Source organism: Lithobates pipiens, unplaced genomic scaffold (genome assembly GCF_037356315.1).
Source record: "Lithobates pipiens isolate NorthernLeopardFrog02 unplaced genomic scaffold, aLitPip1_a1.2 Scaffold_3, whole genome shotgun sequence".
Lineage (NCBI taxonomy): Eukaryota > Metazoa > Chordata > Amphibia > Anura > Ranidae > Lithobates > Lithobates pipiens.
The window spans coordinates 118,878,210-118,895,794 of NW_027507790.1; the positions used below are offsets into that span (position 1 = coordinate 118,878,210).

The following is a 17,585-nucleotide window of genomic DNA, read 5'->3' on the forward strand; positions in this document are numbered from 1 at the left end:
TATTTCATATCTAATAATATTTTTTTTAGTGATACAATGGTCACACAGAGTGGTTAACATTTTTATGTATTCTATTTTTAGTATGATTGGTATCATGTCTCTTTGTATACAGCCTTCTACTTGTTGCCACCCAGCCATAGTATATTTGCTGCAGCTGGGTGGCACAGGCAGGCTGGTTCATGTATGTGTACTTCATCTTGCAGAGGGTGCGGCTCCCAGTACCTGGCCACTTTGAGCAGGTGGGGGATCATATGATCACAATGTCAACAAAGCTGCTATGAATAAAATGAATTCATAACCGATTTGTTGACATTGTGATCATATGATCGCAAATGTAATTTTGATTCTTGTAGTGATGCTGTGATTGGTCCACAGCAATGACATGGTACCTGGGCCAATCACAACACCCTGTACTATGTGCTAGCTGTGGGCCAATCACAGCACAATAGTAATCACATCTGTTATGAATGTAACCCATTCATGACAGTTCAAAACATTGCTGTTACTGTGATAATCAAAAAATAAATCCCTGATCATCCTCCTACTCTAAAGAAAGTATATATTTTTTTGAAATCGTAAAAAAATAAAGTGTGAAAAAAGGAAAACATTTTCAAAAAATCAAATGAAAAATTGTTGTGTTTTTTATAAATACTGTCACAAGTCATTATCCGGGATCACTGCAACACCAGTCCCCCATTTTAAAACCGCATTTTATTTAATTTCCAAATTTTCCAGAAACGTGATAACGTATAATATAACTGGGTACTAACATTTATAGGTAAAGTTGATCTGGGGAAAATCCGATTGCTCTGCTGGGGTTTTTTGCCTTTCTCTGGATCAACTGTGGGTATAGAATTGCGTATATGAGATTCTATGATATTATTATTCATTTTCTTTTTTTTTTTTTTTTTTTTTTTTGTGGTTGAACTTGATAGACACGTGTCTTTTTTCAACCTAACTATGTAACTATGTGACAAAAAATTATGACTTCAATAACTCGCCACGCCTCTTATTAAATGTAAAAAGGGGTCATTTGGAGTGTATTTGTACTGTCTTAGCATTTTAAGGGCTTCAAGATATCAGTTAGGTCGTCAATACATCAGAATTTAACAATTTTCAAATATATACTATATTACCAAAAGTATTGGGACACCTGCCTTTACACATGCACATCCCAGTCTTAGTCTGTAGGGTTCAATATTGAGTTGGCCCACCTTTTGCAGCTATAACAGCTTCAACTCCTGTGGGAATGCTGTCCACAAGGTTTAGGAGTGTGTCTGTGGGAATGTTTGACCCTTCTTCCAGAAGGGCATTTGTGGGGTCAAGCACTGATGTGGACGAGAAGGCCTGGCTTGCAGTCTCGGCTCTAATTCATCACAAAGGTGTTCCATCGGGTTGATATCAGGACTCTGTGCAAACCAGTCAAGTTCCTCTACCCCAAACTCGCTCATGCATGTCTTTATGGACTTTGCTTTAAGTATAAATCAGTATATCAGAAAGCTTACACAAAATGTATTTTGTATAAGTAATAAGGCTGTAATGATCATATAGCAGTAGTGGTAATAATAATAGTGGTGGTACTCTTTCTGCATAGTGGAAATTCCTTTAATGGCTCTGTAAGTGAAATGGTTAATCCTCCAGTGAACATGACATCTGTGGAGTAGCAAAATCAAAAACATTCTAGGTCATCCATTTCTTCCACAGAAATATTATAATAATGTCATCCAGGTTGCATTCTGGGAGGGCACAATGAAGACATCTTATATTGCTTGAAATGTAACCAAGACAATATATACAGTAAATAGTTGGTGCAGTATTATCCAGTCTCCAGGTTTTCCAAGTCTGTCCATTGGTAATATACGGATGTCCACATGCAAACTTCTACAGGAATCCTCAAGACATTATATGCATGGCAGGGATGTGTGGCTTATATGCATGACCTATATAATTGGAGCAACATCATCCTGTCTTCAGGTGGCCTGTCATCAATAATACATGGATGTCACATGCAGTAGCAGCCCGTCCATTAGGGGTGCACAGACGCCCCCCCCCATCCATGCATCCGGCTCCCTTAACTACATACGGGGCGCCAGACTATGGATTCCAATGGGATGGGGTGTTTTTTTGAGGCACATGATTAATACCAGAGGCTCTAATAGGCTTCAAAAAATGATGGGCTCTGAATATTCGCTATTTTCACACTTAATCTCCTCCCCACCAATCAGGAACCAGGTCGTGAGACCTGTTTCCCGATTGGCTAAAACATCAGGCGAGCCTATTGGACCTCTAGTGCCTAGGAGGAGGAGACGCACAGTGAAAGCCGCCACGCTGGAGATTAGGACACCAGAGCCGCTGCCCACCAATGACCACCTATATGGTGTAAGTGCTGGACCGACCAGCAGACAGCGGCCGAGGGGTAGTGCCCCCCTCCACCAGCTGCCACTGGTCACAACATGAATGAGGGATCACAGAGACCTTATATGCATGGCTTAGATGTCGCCCCAAATAGTCAGGAACCCATTGACCAGATGACCACAGTGGAGGCATATACATGATAATCCACTCACTCTAACCAAAATTTGTAAAATAAAGGTTTCATGCCAGGTGTAAAAGCAAAAGGCCATACATAATGGGACAATAGGGAGAGCACCACTACTGGATCCAATGACTGATGTTTAACTGGTTTTGTTGGTGATCCAACTTCCTCAGAGACTTCATAGTCTCTGTATATTTTGTATATTTAGAATTCCTTTATTTGTAATAAAAATGTGTTCTACTGTTAGCTTCATAAGCGTCGGAAAGTAGATATTTATGCTGTAGTAAGGACTGATATTCAGCTGCAAAGGGCTTCAACTTCCAGCATGCTTTACATTGTGTTTTCTGCAGTACCTTCATGGCAACAAGCCAGGTATAGGATGCCATAAAACTAAGAAACACATTTGACACTTTTTCTGCAAAGGTGTGTGATGACCTGGGGTCACTAGAGGTTCAGAATAGTACAGATTTCTGCCCCCCTGTAGCTCCTGACAAAGCAACTTATTCTTACTTATTGGGTGAGCAGCAGGAGATAAAGCTGCTCAGTTAAAAACTATTTTTTACTGACAATTTGAACGATTTTAACACAAGAAAAATATTCTCTGTGATATGTTATTACACTGCTGCCATTTAAAAACAAACAAAATGCCTATCTGGTATATAAATAATGTTGATAAATGGACCACTTGCCCATCATGGTTTAAGGGTCCCACAAATACTAATAATAGTAAATATAGCTGTTGTGAAATGGTTATCTTATAACCAAAAAGTATGTTAGTTAAAGGGCATGTACACATGACACAACACTGGTCCTAGTGCATATGTGCTTCCATGAACTTGAGCATATACATTAGACTGTAAGTGCCTTTTAAGATCAATTACTGATGTGAATGGACCCTGTACTCAGTAAATCTCTGGTAAATTTTACTAGTAGGTGAAATAGAACAAAAGCTTGTAGAACCTATATCAGTTGCTCATACATATAATTAAAATAAGGCGTTTTAAATATTTTTACATGCCAAATTACTTTCCCAAACGGGCTGCTTCTATAAATAATTAACATTTTGGAGCCGCGAAACAACAGACCCAGGAGCAATAGTTAATTATTGGCTGCTTAATTGCTAATTAACAATGTAGGGGTCACCTATTGCCTGAGGTCTTCTGCATGCCTGGAATATTGTGAGACTCATTTGAAAGCGGTTCCTGAGCATTACACACACCATCTTAAAGTGAATATAGTTTTTGACTAGGGATGGGATGTATGTTCGAGTCAAACATCAACTGTTCGGTTGTTTGTAGAACAAACCAGCATATGTGGTGTATGCGGCAAATTCGAGTGCTGAGGAGTACCCCATAATGCAGTGCATTGGTGGCTATTGATTGGCCAAAGCATGCACCTGACCTGCATGCTTTGGCTAATCACAGTGTGATGGGCTTTGAGAGCCATGATGGGCCAAAGGCGATCCTGAACTCCAGGCTGCATGCTTGGATAAGGGTCTGGTATGGATTTGGGAGGGGGGGGTTTAATTGTGGTGTGGAGTTCCCTTAATATCCATACCAGACCCAAAGGGCCAGGTATGGACTGGAGGGGGGCAACTACGCTGTTCTTTTCCTTGATTTTTCATTTATATTGCAGGGAGCCGGCAATACATTACAGCTGCGAGAAAGTTTTAAATTACATTGTTTCCTTTAGAAATGTCATTATTGCTGCGGTACTGTTCTACACATCGCACAGATGCACCACTTTACAGGCAGACTAAGGGGACCCCCAGGCACGATATTTAAAAGAATATTTAATTTTTATTGTTTCAATTTAAGCATTATTAAAATCACTGCTTCTGAAAAAAAATTTTAATTTTATTTATTTTTTTGCATTGATACATGTTCCCTGGGGCAGAACCATGCTTCTCAAACACTTTTTATGACAATAACTTGCATATAAGCCTTTAAAATGAGCACTTTTGATTTTTCATGTTCGTGTCCCATAGACTTTAATAGGGTTCACATATTCACTAGAACTTTTTGCCTGTTCGCGATGTTCTGGCACAAACCGATTCGGGAGGTGTTTGACCCATCCCTATTTTTTTACACCGGGGGAACAAAATGACTGGTGAAATCTGGAAAGACGTTTTCATTGCACATGCAAATTAACTGTGATTTGCATGATAATTGGCTAAATCTTAAAGTATTCCTTCCTTCAAAACTCTATGCAAAGTTTTATCCTATGGAAAAGGAATTTATGAAGAGAATTTTTTGTTATGGTAGTGGATCATAAATAAACCACTAAGGGGGTACCAGAAGTGGGGCAGCCCTGGAGGAAGCTAGGCTGATTCTCTCCTGGGCGGACAAACACATCCCTACTCTCTCTGCTATCTACATACCAGAATTGGAAATTTGAGAAGCAGACTTCCTGAGTTGCCAACGCATTGACTCGGAAGCGGCCCTTCATCTGGAGTCCTCTGTCAGAAATGGGGTACAACAGATGTGTACATCATGGCTTCCAGATTGCAAAAACTAGACCGGTTTGTGGCCAAGTCCAGAAATTTGTTCACATGTTGCAAGGATTTAAAGTCACGGTGGAAATGTTGTGACACATTGTGGAATATTGCTTGCACCGATGGTGTTTTGCAGGCGCTATAGCGTTAGAAATAGCGCCTGCAATCCGCCCTTAAACTGCTGCTCCATATATTCCAGTGTGAAAGCCCGAGGGCTTTCACACTGGAGCGGTGCGCTGGCAGGACGTCAGGAAAAGTCCTTCCAGCAGCTTCTTTGGAGTGGTGAAGGAGCATTGTGTTTACCGCTCCTCCACCGCTGCTTCCCATTGAAATCAATGGGGCAGCGCTGCATTACCGCCGGCAAGCGCCGCTATTGCGGTGTATTGCGGCCGGGTTTTAACCCTTTCTCAGCCGCTAGTGGGGGGTAAAAGCGCCCCACTGGGGGCCGAAATGCACTGGAAATCCGACGGTAAACCGCCGCTAAAAATAGCGGCGTTTTACCGTCGACGCTATGGGCGCGACAGTGTGAAAGAGGTCTAAATGTGTTTGGAAATTCACTCTTGAACTTTTTTCACATCATTTATTAGAATCAAAAGAAATTTTTTTATGTACCAAATCTCTGCAAGCTTAAACATTTTACTTTTTCAGTCTATGGTATATACACATGCGTTATATCGAGTGACATGCATTATACACATGCACATTTGATTTGTGAGTTAAGCACAATTTGCTGTATTTGTTTTAATTGAATTAGTATATTGTGGCATATTTTACTTTGAGCATGGAGCGCTTCACTATTTTTAAAATAATGTCTTTGTATTGCTTGTTACAAAACTGAAGTCCCATAGAGTAGCTTGGATTATATAAGGGTGCACTGGGGGCATTTCCAGCACAAGAATGACTGAACGGAAATTCAAATGTTTGGGCCACTAAAACATTTTACATTGACACTCTGCTGAGTGGACCTTAGCAGCTCTGTGTAAAATGTTAGATACATTTAGCAAAGTTTCAGTTAATACGAGCACCTGCATATGGTGTAGATAAAAATGCTCTTTTCACCTACAAAAGTACAATTTATAGTTGGCAAGCGACATATCCATTATAGCAATATGCAAAATGCATTGCTAAAGTTTTCTCATTAAACTTGTAGTTTAGTTTTTGTTCAGGGAGCATTGGAATATGTTAATAACTTAATAACATTGGAAATGTATTTAGTAAGGCCTGTTTCACACGGGCTTCAGTTTATATAAAAGTAGTGTGAACAGCAGTCTTTGACAAAGTATTTACAGTGCTTTAAAGTGATATTAAAGTGTTACTAAACCCAGGATCCTGCATTCACTATATCTGGTCTCCCACAGTACACAAAACATGGAATTTAAAAAAATATATAAACTGCTAAATACCTTTTTTCGTCAGCAGTTATACAGTCTTGTGACTTCTACAAGTGTCTGGTTAAAGCTTGTAGGAGTATATTTTTTTTCTCCTGCGTTTGTTACATAGTTAGTCTGGTTGAAAAAAGACACAAGTCCATCCAGTTCAACCTTAAAAACCAATAAAAAATATCGTACAATCCAATATACTCAATTTTATGCCCACAGTTGATCCAGAGGAAGGCAAAAAAAAAAAAAAATCCAGCAGATCATGTTCCAATTTGCTACCGCAGGGGGAAAAATTCCTTCCTGATCCCCCAAAAGGCAATCGGATTCTCCCTGGATCAACTTTACCTATAAATGTTAGTACCCAGTTATATTATGTACATTCAGGAAAGTATCCAGGCCTTTCTTAAAGCAATCGAATGAGCAGGCCATAACCACCTCTGGCGGGAGTCTATTCCACATTTTCACAGCTCTTACTTTGAAGAAACCTTTCCGTATTTGAAGATGAAATCTCTTTTCCTCTAGACGTAAAGAGTGCCCCCGTGTCCTCTAGGTTGACCGTACAGAGAATAACTCAACACCAAGTTTACTATATGGACCCCTTATATATTTGAACATGTTGATCATATCCCCCCTTATTCTCCTCTTCTCAAGAGTGAATAAATTCAGTTCCTCTAATCTTTCCTCATAGCTGAGCTCCTCTATGCCTCTTATCAGTTTGGTTTCCCTTCTCTGCACTTCCTCCAGTTCCCCGATATCCTTTTTGAGAACTGGTGCCCAAAACTGAACTTCATATTCCAGGTGAGGTCTTACTAATGATTTGAACAGGGACAAAATGATATTTCTCTCTCGGGAGTCCATACCTTGTCCTATGAGAGTGCAGGACCCATAACTCTGTCTGGACAGTGCTGATTGGCCCTGTGCTGATCACATGTACTCTCCCAAGAAAAAGAAAAAAAAGCCTCTAGCAATACACACCAAACAGAGCATGTGCAGCCTGTCCCCTGGCTCTGTAAATAACAGGAAATATATTGGAGACAGTGGAAAAAGGAGACCAGAGAAGAAAGGATCGAACAGCCTTTTTACACAATACAGAGGTTTAACACTTTGAATTCCACAGTGAGTATAACAATCATGCTTGCATATACAGTCTGATTTTACTGTTGTGGGTTTATTAACACTTTAAAGTCTTGTTTTCTTAATCGTACATCACAGACAGACACAGAGCCATAGTAATTATTATGTGGGTTATACAGTAGGTGCCGCCGATATTGTGTCAATCTCGCTGCTTCTAGCGGCGAGATTGACACCCTACGAGCTCCGTCGCGGGAGCCAGCGCCGAGCTGGCTCGCATTGGGAAAGGAAAAATGTTTCTTTTCCTTTCCCGATAAGCGACAAGCATCGATGGCCGGGTTGACACTGGTGTGGGGATCCGAATTGGATTCCCGCCAATACCAGGCACTGTTTGGTATGAATCCTAAGGGAGAACTCCACGCCAAATAAAAACAAAAAAAACGGCATGGGTTCCCCCTTGGGAGGCATACCAGGCCCTTAGGTCTGGCAGGGATTTTAAGGGGAATCCCCTTCGTCGAAAAAAACGGCGTGGGGTCCCCCCCAAAATCCATACCAGACCCCTATCCGAGCAAGCAGCCCGGCCGGTCAGGAAAGGAGGTGGGGACGAGCGAACGCCCCCCCTCCTGAGCCGTACCAGGCCGCGTGCCCTCAACATGGGGGGGGTGCCCTCAACCCGATGACTCCGCCCCTTGTCTCTATATAAGTCGCCACGCAGCGCGTCCCTTGCATTGCGGCTGGAGAGAGCTTCGAGTCAACATCTCCGGGAGAAGAAGAAGAAGAAGAAGAATGAAAGGCAGCGGCGGCGACGACAGAAGACCGGGCCACCGCTAGTAAAAGAGCTGGAAAAAGAAGTGGTGGCCGGGCAAGAAGAACCGAAGAGGGAGACAAGACTCCCGAAGTCGGAAGAAGAGGGCGGCGACGAAGAAGAATGCCGGGCTCCTCCGCTAGCAAAAGAGCTAGCAGAAGATAGCGGAGGAGTCCGGCGAGAAGACCCCCGAAGACGGAAGACCCCCGGAGCTGTGCAATAAACTATTTTAACCCTGTGTTGTGTTTTTTTTAACTTTATTTTACAGGTGAATGGGTAGGGGTACATTGTACCCCATACTCATTCACATAGGGTGGGGGGCCGGTATCCGGGGGCCGCCTTATTAAAGGGGGCTCCCGGATTCCGATAAGCCCCCCGCCCGCAGACCCCGACAACCAACGGACAGGGTTGTTGGGAAGAGGCCCTTGTCCTCATCAACATGGGGACAAGGTGCTTTGGGGTGGGGGTGCCCCATGTTAAGGGCACGCAGCCTGGTATGGCTCAGGAGGGGGGGGCGCTTGCTCGTCCCCACCCCCTTTCCTGACCGGCCGGGCTGCGTGCTCAGATAGGGGTTTGGTATGGATTTTGGGGGGGACCCCACGCCGTTTTTTTCGGCGAAGGGGATCCCCTTAAAATCCCTGCCAGACCTAAGGGCCTGGTATGCCCCCAAGTAGGCATGCAGGCTTCATGAGTGAGGCGACATTGTCGCCTCGCTCTGGCTGCTATAGGAAAATGACATTTTCCTATTGCAGCCAGCGCAACGGGATCGCGCTGGTTAGAGAAGCCTGTCGCCGGGAACCAGCGCGATACTGTCGCGCTGGAAACACAATGTCGGCGGCACCTACTGTAGGCCACCTTCAAGTGATGGACACTGGCACACCCTAAAGACAGGAAGTTCACTCCCTATATAACCCCTCCCACTACTGGGAGTACCTCTATTTTTTTTCCAGTGTCTAAGGTGTTGGTCACGAGTAAAGATGTGCTATGCTTAGCTCCACTGGAGCAATCCTTGCTGGGGCTAGCCATGTAGCCGGATCCATTCAAAGTGTCTTTTTGGGCCGAATTGAATGGTACTCGGGCCTCGTGGCTGAAGAAACGAGGTTTAGCCTGTAACGCTTCTCTTTTTAGGGAGCTGGACCCTGGGATCCAGTGCTTTAAATTTTTTCAGCCATAATTTTTTTCTGGCAGGGTGCTATTATGGGTCCAGGAATGGGATCCCCCGATTAAAAGTCCAGAAAAGCTGCTGACTTTTAATAATCAGACACTTACCTGTCCCAGGGTCCAGCGATGCGGGGGAACGAAGCCCCCCCTCGTTCCCCGCTCTGCTCGTGGCGCCGTCATTCATACTGTGGGCACCCAGCTGTGGCTTCTTAGTCGGGCACCCACTGCGCTTGCGTGAGTGGCGCAGGGTGTCTTGATATGCCGCACAGTCACCTGGGACCTGCGGTAAGGGACCTGCTGAGTCGCGGGTGATAGTACCTGTTCTGGACTCAGAACGTTTCCAGGGATTCTACTCAAACCTGTTTGTAGTCCCCAAGAAGGAAGGGTAGGTCCAATCTTGGACCTGAAAGCCCTCAATTACTTTGTGAATATACAGAGGTTCAGAACGGAATCAGTTGGCTCAGTAGTCGCTGCACTCCATCAAGAGGACTCCCTGGCTCCTTAGACATCCAGGATGCGTACCTGCACATACCCATATGCCTCCGGCATCAGAAGTTTCTGCGTTTTGCAGTCGGGGAAGCCCACTACCAGTTTGTAGCTCTCCCTATTTGGTTTGGCATCAGCCCCCCGAATCTTTACCAAGGTATTGGCGCCTGTTTTGGCGTTGCTGCAGCAACGCAGGATCGCTATTGTGGGATACCTAGACAATCTCCTCCTGAGAGAATCTTCCCCCTCAGAGTTAGAGGAGGATGTGGCGATCACTATGCAGACCCTGCAGGAATTTGGGTGGCTGTTGAGCCTAACAAAGTCGGTGATCATACCGACTCAGCGTTTGAAGTACCCAGGCTTGCTGCTGGATTCCATGGAAACGAGAGTGTTTCTCCCTTCAGACAAGCTGCAGACTCTCAGAGCAGCGGTAAAACTGTTGATGAACCACAGGTGGTCATCGCTACGCTTCTGCATGCGAGTCTTGGGACTCATGGTTCTTTCCATTGCATCCTCATAGTGAAGAGGTTTAGTACAAGTAGTAGGCTCACCTGGATAAGATATTTGTTTAAAATAATTGGTTGACCCTACCGCAGATTCTGTATTTATTCAGAACAGTTCCCATCCCCCTCAAGCCTACCCACCTACATGCTCTAACGCAGTGATGGCGAACCTTGGCACCCCAGATGTTTTGGAACTACATTTCCCATGATTCCCCACTACACTGCAGAGTGCATGAGCATCATGGGAAATGTAGTTCCAAAACATCTGGGGTGCCAAGGTTCGCCATCACTGCTCTAACGTCACTGCTTTAACACTTCGTTTGGAATGGGAAACGGCCAAGATGTCCATACGACCTAATGGTGAAACGCAGGAAAGCTGGTGGTATAGGGATAGTGGACATAAAAGACTACTATATGGCAGTACCGTTAGGCCAGCTTAAACACTGATTTTAACCTTCGTCATAGGTTCTCTGGTTAGAAATAGATTCTCCTCATTAATACCTGCACCTACTTAGACTTATTAAAACTACACTCAGTGAAGTGACTGTTATTGCCCACTGAGGCATCTCTTTTAGCTTGGAGAGCTCTCAATCATATATCCCTACATCCCCAACCTAACTATGATGAAAAGTTTCCTACCCTAGTACTAGAGGCTTGTACACGACTTAGTCTGCAACCACAATATTAAAAACATATTTGACTTGATGGAGGAATTTAAGCTCCTGAGAAAATATTTTGACTTACTGCATGTTCTCTTTTTTCCTTATAGCCAACCCCCCCCCTCCTCCCCCAATTACTATGAATCCCAAGACATGGCACTTTTATATGTCCTCAGGTCCTCCTGCTTTAGGCACTTCATTATTTTACAATCTGTTTCAGGACAAATTTACTTTTAGTAAATCAAAGGTCATGCAGCACTGGGAAACAGACCTGAATGGTCCACACAACAACTCACAATGGCTTAAAGCCTTTTCTTAGGTGTGTAAGGCAGCATTCTGTATTGACAATTGGGAATAGATACATTAAATAACGTCTCATTGGTATTATACCCCCTGCTAAATTATCCTCCACTACCTCACCTTTATGCTGGTGGGATCGTTGACAGCAGTGCACTTTGTTGCATGTACTATGCATGTACTATGGGCATGTAAGTGTTTGATTCGTTTTTGGAGACGGATTTCATGAATTATCTCTGATACGGGTGTCACACACTCCATAGATCCTGCACTAGCACTATTAAACCTGGGTATTGAATAGGGCTGAAACAACTAATCGATTAATCGACAACTAATCGATTATGAAATTAATCGATTACTATTTTCATAATCGATTAATCGGCCAGTAACATAATGGGTTAAAAAAACCTAAAATGAGCCCTTTATAATACAAAGAGCAAATAATCGCTACTTTAAATATTACTTTCACTGTTCTACAGTAAAAAAAAATGATCCCCTTACAGTAGTGATTATCTGCTTTTTCTACTATAAAGGGCTAATTTTAGTTTTTTTAACCCCATTATGTTACTAAACGTCTTAGATCTGGTTCACATCTATGTTCATTTACATGGTTTCCTATGGGACACGTTCATATCTGAAAGGGTCAGGGACTTTTAATGCAAAATGGTTCTTTATTGGTTCAATATACTTCAATGGAAAAGCTGCAGAAAAGCATGTAATGCATTTTGCAGCAATTTGTGTTTTTTAATCTGCCCAAAAAATGCAAAAATGCAAATTGCAGTAAAATCACGTGCGCAAATATCAAAACGCACAGCAAAGGGCACTGCAGAAACAGATCAAAAGCAAACTGCATAGGTGTGTACCGAGCCTTATGCTAGCCACGCAGATCAATTTTCAGATGAGAATATTCAGACTAAAAATCTTTGTACATTCGTTGAATGAAAGAATTTTGGTTGAAATTTTCACTTGTTTTTAAAATGAATGTAATATCTGAACGAAAACCACATACACTGTCTGAAAATTCCTTTGACTAAGAAGTTTTCTATTATTTCTAAATTTTCCCATCACTGTGGTTGAAAATGAACATCAATTTGACCCACTCACTTTTTTTTATTAAGGTTATTAACCGATTAATCGATTAATCAAACAATAATCGGCCAACTAATAGATTATGAAAATAATCGTTAGTTGCAGCCCTAGTATTGAAACCTATCCTACTGCATTCTACCATATTGTCACTCATATTCTGCTGTCAGCCAGACTGGTAATAGTCAGACACTCCTTGGTAAAAATGAACTGTATTATATCAGAGTCACCCGCACTACCACCGAAAATTGTGAACGAAATTAAATAAATGATATAAATGATTGCTGCAGCTGTTTCCATGTGTTCCCACGCCAAAAAATACAATAAAAATAAATAAAACTCCACGCAATCAAACAAAACTAGACCATATACATAGCATGTAAATCTCTTTCACATGCATGAAAAATAAATCAGTGTGACTAAAAAATTATCTTCCATTGCAAAATATAAAGTGCAAAATGTAGTGTAACATCCACTTATAAGCAACTAATAATGAAAGAAATATATAGTGAAAAAAGTGTGTGTCTATGTAAGTATGTGTGCGCGTATATATATATTCTTTATATATATATATATATATATATATATATATTCTTTATATATATATATATATATATATATATATATATATATATATATATATATATATATATATATATATATATATATATATATATATTCTTTATATATATATATATATATATTCTTATATATATATATATATATATATATATATATATATATATATATATATATATATATTATAGTTCACCTCCTTTTTCTTCCACCTCAATTTGAGTCCATAAAAAAATGAAACGTGCATCAGTGAATCTTCTAAATTAATCACCACCACAGAGTGTTTCTTCCACCTTCCAAACAGGCTACTTACCTCAAATATTGAAATGGCTTTGTCTCCATGCAAACTTTCATCTGGGTCTTTCTCCACATTTGAACACCTTTCCTCCAAAAGTAGCTCAAAGGAATAAAAAGAACCTCATTGTGCTATATATCAGCTTACCAGATTAGTTTATTAACCACTTAAGGACCGAGCCTCTTTCTGAGATTTGTTGTTTACAAGTTAAAAACAGTTTTTTTGCTAGGAAATGACTTAGAACCCCCAAACATTATTTATTTTTTCTTTTGTTTCTAACACCCTAGAGAAAAAATGGTGGTCGTTGTAATACACTTTTTTAAATAAAAAAATAAGAAAACAGTAAAGTTAGCCCAATTCTTTTTTATATTGTGAAAGATAATGCTACGCTGAGTAAATTGATACCCAACATGTCACACTTCAAAATTGCGCCCGCTGGTGGAATGACGACAAACTTTTACCCTTAAAAATCTCCATAGGCAGAGTGCGCATGCGCGGCGCCCTGTGATGGCTGCCTGAACACAGGGCTCCGCAACGTCCCGGCCTCATCGCTCTCTTAGCGGCTGAACACCGCCGTAAATCCGAGCGAAACGGTTAGCGAAGGTATCCAACATCGTAAGGGCACGAACGGATGCCAAAAGGAAAGGCGAGGAGAGGGCTGAACACCCGTCTCGCTAGCCTCCCCGGAGCGGACGGCTCACCTAAGATGGCGGCGGAGCGGTCGCCTCACGAAGCCCTCTCAGGCACGAGGGGATCGTCGCCCTGGCGGGACAGACTCCACGACGAGGTATGTGGAGGGGATCTCACCCTTCATCTCAAGGGAGGTCCCCAGTCCCCTGCCTCCACCATATCGCTGATTCAGCAGACTTTGGAGGACATCCATAGCTTATCTCCTGAGGGGGCCCACAGACCACAGCTTGCAGAGGCCTTCACAGAAGCAGCACAGCTCATCCCTCACTCACCCCAGTCCCCTCAGTCTCAGGACATGTCTTCTATGTTCTCCAAATTTGCAGAGCTGCTTGATAAGGGGCTGGCGCAGACAGCGTCTAGAATTACTTCTGACATAAAATCTGATCTCCATATGCTGGGCTCCCGCATTGAAAGTATTGAAAATAAAATGGATGCCACGATCGATCGAGTGAACCAGAATTCCGATCGTTTTCAGGAACTACACGAACAACTTGAGGGGGCTTACGCCAAAATCGACGATTTGGAAAATAGATCCCGCAGACTTAATTTCCGCATCAGGGGGCTCCCTGAATCGGTAACAGATGTACATGACGCTGTCCATTCACTCATAAAGTCCCTCATTCCTGATATCAGATCTCACAGATTGGAATTGGATCGCGCTCACAGAGCCCTGGGTCCCCCCGCCAAGATGGACTCCCACGCGATATAGTGGTTAAGCCGCACTACTATAGTGTTAAAGAAGAGGTGATGAAGAAAGCCCGTTTATCGCCCCAGCTCCAAATTATGGGCCACCCAATTCAACTATACGCTGATGTTTCTCCCTTCACCATCCAAAAAAGGCGATCCCTGAAACCTTTATTGACGATCCTGTCTCAGAAGAACATTAAGTACTGGTGGCTATTCCCGTTCGGCTTAAAATTTGACTTTAATGGTAAACCTTTCCGCTTCAACTCACTCCATGAAGGAGAACTACTGCTCCGCAAGCTCGGCCTTATCCCCTCGGATCCACCATCCCCCATGCAGACCACTTCCTCTGGGATGGCCAAACGCCCTCCGCCATCCAGCCCTCTTACTTCACTTTGGATCTCCCCCAAACACAAGAAAGCTAAAGACGGACTTCCTCCATGATAATGACGAAGTCCTATTTTGGGTTCCGAAAATTTATTTTTCTGTGGGACTCCTTTTCCTCCTATTTTGGAGTCCGAACCTTACCAGGTTCTATGGTTTCAAAACTTTTGGTTAATCGCATTCACTCATTTTGCCCCCATTCCTATACTTGTGATGTGTGCAAGTTATATATCACATCCTTTAGCTATGTCTTGTTTTAGGTGTTCAGTTTTATCTGTGGAATTTTCAAACATCTTGCCTTTAGGTGAGAGCTGGGGGGGCCGGGACGTTCTCCCTGAGCACTCTTTCCTTTCTGGGTGGGACAGTTCCTGAGGGGTCTGTGTCATCCAGTCTGGACGTCTCCTCCGTTGTGAGGATAGAAATGTTGGTTTCCTTCGGTGGGCGGATTTGCTACTATCCCCCACCTGGGAAACTTATGTCTTTTTTGTTTTTTTCTTTTCTCTATTTCATTTTCTTCTTTCTCTTCTTTTCTCTCCCTGATATAGCTTATGAAGCGGTCTCTCTTTCCCTAGCGTCTCGTCTGGATGTTTGGGAGTCTCTCTTGGATCCTCGATGTATGCAACTGGTCAACAGCGAGAGGGTAGGTCACAAGGATATCCCTGCCTTCTGTTCCTTTCTGCTCCATGGCTGACATCCCACACCACAAACCTGTACTGCGCCTAGCATCCCATAATGTGCAAGGTCTGAATTCCCCCATCAAACATAAAAAAAATTTCCAACATTGTCACTCCCAAAAAATTGACATCCTCTTTTTACAAGAAACACATTTCCCGAAATCTTATCAACCCTCTTTCATCCACGCAAAATTCCCCAAATTTTATTTAGCCAATTCTGACAACAAGACCAAGGGGGTTGGTCTGTTTTTTTCAGGAAGAGTTAAATTTTCTTTGGTTTCTGAATGTAAGGACCCGGGCGGCAGATTTATTCTTCTTAAAATTATTATTGAAGAACAAATTTACTCTCTTATCTCATACTATGCTCCCAACAAGGGGCAGGCACAGTTTTTCCAATCCATGCTTACCACCTTGTCTCCACTGACGGAAGGAATAGTCATTTATGGGGGTGATTCTAATTTAGCCTTCGACTCTGGGGTAGACAAATCACGCCCTCCCAGAAGGGATAGGGTTCGTCCGACTAGGCAGAGCCTCAGGGTGGCCAGACACTTATATCACTATGGTTTGATCGATGCCTGGAGGGAACTTAATCCTAAGGTTCGGGATTATACTCATTATTCTAGTCCTCACCAAACCTTTGCAAGAATTGATCACTTCTTTATCCTCCAACAACATATCCCATTAGTGCGTCGGTCCTCCATTAGGGACTCTGCTTACTCGGACCATTCCATGGTCCTGCTTTCCATTCAGGGGGGTTCGACCCCCCCATCCGAGTTTCATTGGCGTTTAAATGCCTCCATTCTCAGCAATCCTGTACATGTCACGGAAATAGCACAACATATACAAGATTACTTCCACCGCAACGATGTGGAAGACATTTCCCCATCAACGCTATGGGCAGCTCATAAGGCCACCATAAGGGGCGTCCTTATCCAAATTTCTACCAGATTACGCAAGGCTCGTAAGATAGAAATACTCAAACTGGAAAGGGAATTTTCTTCCCTGAGTAAAAGTCATAAAGCTAACCCCACACAACTCTCTGCAGACAAACTGGACGTAGCCCGTAATGCATTAAACCTTGCTCTTACAGCGGTAGCAGAAAAAGAACTCAGATGGGAGGGAGGACGCCATTATCAACATACTAATAGTTTGGGTACCCGACTCGCTAGACGTCTTACCCCTAAAACCAAATTATTTTCACTTCCAAAAATCAGAATGGCTGATGGTTCACTATCCCAGAATCCCCCTAAAATTTTAGATGCATTTCAGGATTTTTATCTCTCCCTTTACGGTAATACAGATAGTTGCACACGTTCCGACGCCATTCATTCATTTTTACAATCGATTCAGATCCCCACACTGAAGGATCACCATAGGGACGATTTAGAGGCCCCAATTTCTGCAGAGGAAATAGAAGGGGTTATTAAGGACCTTAAGTCGAATTCGGCACCAGGACCCGACGGATTCTCAGTGCCTTATTATAAACACTTCTCGCAAACTCTAGCCCCGTATCTTGCACGGTTTTTTAATCACCTTAGATCTGGCTCTCCTCTGGATAAGGCCCTCAATTCAGCTTTTGTCACGGTTATCCCCAAACCTGGTAAAGACCCTAGTAGCGTGTCTAATTATAGACCCATATCTTTGATCAACAACGATCTTAAAATCTTAACTAAACTCTTGGCTAATCGTCTTTCTAAATTCATTAGCCAATACGTGCATGCTGACCAAGTGGGTTTTATCCCGGGGAGACAAGGCCCGGATCAAATTAGGAGGGCAATAGACATAATCTCACTGTTGCAGTCCCA

General features: G+C 42.8%; 1 protein-coding gene across 1 annotated transcript in view; it reads left to right on the forward strand.

Moving 5' to 3' along the window:
• The window catches only part of DTWD2 (DTW motif tRNA-uridine aminocarboxypropyltransferase 2), a 393,578-nt gene that overhangs the window by 206,468 nt on the left and 169,525 nt on the right, over positions 1 to 17,585 (forward strand). The window lies entirely within an intron of this gene.